Consider the following 5,505-nt stretch of genomic DNA (forward strand, 5'->3'; position numbering starts at 1 on the left):
ATAAAAGACGTAATGGCTCCAACCAGGCATGGACAGCCATCAAACACAACTGAGACTCCAGGAACACAGGGGCATTACCATTACCTGCCACCAGAGAGAGCTGAGAGTCCAGCAATACCCAGGCAATACCACTACCTGCTCCTAGAGGGCACCATGCCTCCAGCATTGCAAAAACAATGCCAGCAACCTTTGAATAACGCCCCCTATGTACCATTTTGGGTTCACCCATGGACATTATATTCAAGCACCCTTCACCCTGAGTCTCTTGCAGGTGCAACAGACTCCATCGGTGCCACAAAGGGGGAGCATGGTTGCACAGCCATGCTTCCTGTCTCCATCACATACTGTACTGTGAAGTGATACGCTGCAAGGTTCATTCATTCATTATCACTCCAGATTCCCTCCTCTTTCCTCTCCCCTGACTTCCGTCTTCTCACAGAGGCATCAGGTTGGCTCCCTGGACAGCCAGTCCTGTGAATCCCCTCTAAACCAATGTCTAACCCTTCTCCCTGTTACCTTGGGCCCTTCCTTGAAATAGCCCCGTAGGTGACACAATACCAAGGAAGAGATGTGATTCCAAGCTAGAAAACTCCCTCTCGTTATAACCCAACCTTGGCTCCTTCAAGCTGCAACCCAGGCTCTACAACCAAGCTTGACAAGCCTCAGACTTCAACTTGCACCTTGAGGTATCTCCTCTCCCAGCTGTCCAGGGATGGGAACATTTTGTGTGACACTAGGAAATATATTTGTAGGGTACATCTATTGGATAGCATCCCTTTACATAGCTGGGAAGCCCTCCAGTAGGGCATTTCACTTTCGATTGCAGAAACCACTCAAACTTCACCAAGAAGAATGGGTGAGGTTGGGTTGCAGTGGAGTGAACACGCCTGTCTGTTCAAAACTCAGCTGCATCTATGTATTTTCCTCAGATTATTAATGCTGTGCTAAGACCAAAGATACAACAGAGTTTTATTTCCTAGGGGAAAAGAAATGTCAATCTTATCCAAATTGTTGGTGCAAAGTTAGGATGTTTTTTGCTTTTTTATTGAACACCGTTTACTTTTACAAGCTCACTCTTGTTTATGTGATTGGGGATTGTGATAAATGAGTATTTTTCAGTTATTCAATGACCCCTTTTCCTCAAAATATATCAACATAAACAGACATATTCCTATGTGTGTTTCCATTTCATCAAAAAGGGGAAGAGGAGGAGGTGTTCTTAAAACTTTAGCGCCAAGAGTAAACACAGAGCTGTCCTAAAGGCCCATGAGGAGGTCACCCAATGGCCAGATCCCCACAGGGGAATATAAAGAGGTCTCTCCATGCATTAGCTTTCCTCCTGTTTACAAGCAGGCCCTTTCTATGTCAGAGCCTTCAGACTGCCATAGCTGATCAGACCAATGGCTCATCACATCCTGCACCCTGTTTCCAATGGCGACCAGCCCCAGATGCATCCATCCTTCTCCAAATCTTCAGGCACTGCATGTCCTGGGGGAAAACAGAATGAATAAAGAGAAACTGCAAGAGCTTGCAAGGACTTCCCTCCCCCTACTTGCCGCCTGCTACCCGCTCCCCTCCCTGCATGACAAAACCCCGAGTTATCACCGCAACGCAGAGACGCGCGCTCCACTCTGGCACAGACATTCAAAAACAAATGTCCTCTTTCTTTTCTTACAGATGTTCCTTTCTTTCATTTAACATTTTTAAAAAACATATTTATTAAAAACGAGGCAGCAGTTCAAAGCCTGGGCTTTGATTGAATTAGGTTACTCATCTCACTCCTTTTGAAAAGCCGACAGCTGATGAAATATTTATTCCGTTTACTGTATTCTTAGACTTTTTTTCTTTACATTTGGAAACTGCAATCCAGCAAAGAAGTGGAGTTGGGGGGTGGGGGGGGGTGTTGTTAGTTAGCTAGTTCTTAAAGGTCCATCAAGTGGTGAAGGGAAAACATCCTCTCCTAAATTGGATCTTTGATATTTCACTGAGAATAAGAACAGGCCAGTTGCACAACTCCTGATTGCACCTGTCTGGCACGTGGAAAACCTAGACATGATGCCGTGAAGTCACTCAAAGGCCTTCCCCTCCCTCTGGATTACACTCAGGGCCTTTTCTCTGGGAGGCTGGAGAGTTTTTGTGTGGCGTGGCCCTGGAGTGGCCTTATCACTGCATTTCCAGGTTTGGGGGACCCCAGGGTACATTTACCTGGGGTTGTAGGGTTGCAAGGAGCAGGTGAGCAGGGCATGCCCAAGGACACCTTTCCCTGGGAACACTGGCTACATGCAGATGTACCTTCGCTCCACTGGGTATTCTAGCTGCAATGAAGTACTGGCTTCAGCTGAGAAGCTCTGACATCTGACCTGACTGGCTCCATGGAGCTGGGCAGATTTATGCCATCTGGGCACCCACCATCTTGACTTCACTAGTGCTAAGGAGAATTGGGACATTGTCCACTATAGGCAGAGTGACTGATAGCCCAAAGGCCCTCAAAAGGCTCCTTTGGCTGAAGACCTACAACCCCGGGGAAATGTACCCTCCTCTGGGATGGTGAGAGACATCTGAGCGGCCCACTGCACACAAAAAGTACAGTAGAGAGGAGGTCAATACCCCAGGGTGAAAAAGCACCATGGGACCCTCAGGGCCACAACGTTTCCAGGATGAAGAAGACCTTGACTTCTTGATGTCCGTCATGCAGGGATGGCCACAACAGTGTTCCCTCAATTCTCCTGCTCCAGGAAGTTCCTGAGAGCATTCACCTTGGCCCTGCCCCACATGCAACCTCTGGCCTTCAGAGCTGCCCAGCTGTGGACAGGTGTCTAGACAGCCCTGCCTCTGGGAGTTTCAGTCACTCTGCTCCCCAGAATGGTTCCCTCAGGTGTCCTTTATTTTTCCAGGGCATCAGGGCCAGTAGCTATTTCAGTGGCTCCATGGTGGGGTTCTTAATGTCTACAGAGAGAAAACAGGACTCCATCAGAAAGACCTGCCTGCTTAGTTAAATCATAGGAGACTTCAGTTCCTCTGGGGAGAACTGAGGCAAGTCAACTCCACATTGAGTAGAGTCTGCAGGTCCACAGAGCCTCCTGAACCGCAGCAGTCACAGAAACCTTGGACTGGAAGAGATCTTCTGGATCATTAGGTCCAGTCCCCTGCTACCATGGGCCACCACATCATATACTTTCCTGCACAAGCAGATCATGAAGTCAGTTGTTCTGCCCCCTTCCCACCTGTCCACCTCCCAGGGCACCTGCTTCCCATCTTCACACCCTTTAGTTCTTCCCACAAAACCTATATGAGGCCTTCACTTGCTCTTACTCCCCACAGCATAAGGCTATTATGACTCTTGCCCCTTTTACCCAAGAGATTCCTTCACCATCTCCCGCAGAGTCAGGGCCAGAATTTTGCCTAGCTGTTCTAGTCACCAGGAGTGGGTCTGGCCTTTTTTCAGGTCTGTGCCCCAGCCAGCACCATCCATGCTTGTCTAGTTCTGCAGCCCCAAGGATCCTTTGCCTCATCTGCCCCTTCGCACTGTCCATCTAAAGGACAAGGCAGAAGCATTTGTTAAAGCCAGGCTGAAATGAAAAAATATGTAGTTGGAATTCCATTTAACGATCTCACAATCAGCTGTAAAAGGAAAAGGTCTGATATGCCACTGCTGTCTAACACGGGTTGTTACTAGTCTGGCATCCACTGCAAAGGAAGCTCCCATGGAAACATTACCCAAGCAGCTCAAACAAGCAGACATTTACTCTCTGAGCTCACCCTGCCTGTAGCAAAACTGTATCAAGACAATTCTTACATGATAGCGAGCTATTGTGTTGGCAACTTCAAGAGACAGACTGCTCTAGCTGTTGTACGCACCAGCACATCAGGGTACAAACCACTGGCTTTCTGATTACTGTTTTCCACCTGCATAGCATAGATGTGAGAGGCTGAAAAGATGACGGGCAATGGGGAAATGTCCCCCAAATACTCGAGATGTTTTTAAAAATTAGATACAGGTGGATCTTTTAACGGACACATTGATGGTTTTTCCAGAGAATTAAGTAGGTTGAAATCCATATCTAATGGCAACAAACTGACATACATTACCAGCTGCATCAATGCATGCTTTGGAAGGTTGTTTTCCCTAGGATCTACAGTACATAGGTTAAATAATGTTAGCAGGAGCAGGATCACACCCATGTCTCCTCTGGTGGTAATGGTGGTGCATGTGGTGCTGATGGAGGTGATGGCATGGCAACAGTGGTGGGTGTTCAAGGATTTCCTGAAGCCCTTGCACTTGGGAGTTGTCTTCATAAATGGACCAACCAGTTGGCTCTGGTTGGGTAGATGGAATAAGTGAACTGCTCATGTCTAGCATGGTAGGAGCACCGCAGACAAACCTGCTCTCTGGGGCTTAGACCAGAACACTACCCTCTATTGGAAGTGAACATGGGGGTTAGCACTTTGATAGCAAAGGAGGCTCTGGATGGCCTGGACACCTGAGCCAGTGGGACCAAGTCTGAGTTCACTGCTGTGAAAATGGGAAGCAGCTGTCCTCTGAAGATAATGAAATGGATACTGAGACCCTTCTTCACCCTTCCAGGTGGCACTACGTGACCAGACATCTGCCTTTCCCAGTCTCCCAAGGTGCTTCAGGCTGGATAAAAGTCTCTGAGTGGGGCAGAGCTAGACAGAGCAGACTATGCTACAGCAAACCTCAGTCTTCATGAATGGGCTTTAAAGTCCATCTGACTAGAATCAGGGGTGAAATGGGCCCTCTTCACTCCACAATCCAAGAACTACAGAGTTGCCCACCTCTGTCCCAGTTATCCTCAGGACAGAGCTCAGGTGCAGCTGAGGATCTGAGGACACATCCAGGTGCTGGCATGCTTTGATGAGGCCACAGGAGGTAAGGGACAGAGGGAAGGAAGGATGGAGGGATGGTTGATGTGCCACCTGAGCTTAGCACCAAAGGAATCCACTTATCATTCCCAAGATAGAGCAGCAAGATCAGAAAATAGCTGGAACAGATGTGAAAAACACATAACCCAAGGAAGCATAGCACATAACCACTGAGCTGTCTGACCCTGAGAGGTACATTGCGGGTCCATTCCCCCTGATGTCAAGAAGAGCTTTGCCGTTGCTGATGTCAGCTGCAGGCTGGGTGTCTGTCAAGTTGATGAGAGGTGGACACCTAGCATTTATACACATACTTTTTGGTCCCGTGATGTGCTGGAGATCTGCTGCTTTGGATCAGACTTGATTAATCTAAATTATCCCTCCAACCAAAGCAGGTAAAAGGCATCCTTCTCCATCCCCTAATGGAGATTTCCACCTCTACCCCATCCAGTGCACTGCACCAACTCAAGCAATGGCTGGACTGCTATCAGCCTTGAGCAGCAATCTGCCTTTGACCCATCACTTACTGGTGCATCAGCACTCCACCTTCTTGATAACACTGGCTGTTGTCAGGGACTGATACAGAGGAGCTGGTGCATGCCTTCACACTTGCAAAGCATTCCT

The sequence above is a fragment of the Alligator sinensis genome, unplaced genomic scaffold, assembly GCF_000455745.1.
Source record: "Alligator sinensis unplaced genomic scaffold, ASM45574v1 scaffold492_1, whole genome shotgun sequence".
Classification (NCBI taxonomy): Eukaryota; Metazoa; Chordata; order Crocodylia; family Alligatoridae; genus Alligator; species Alligator sinensis.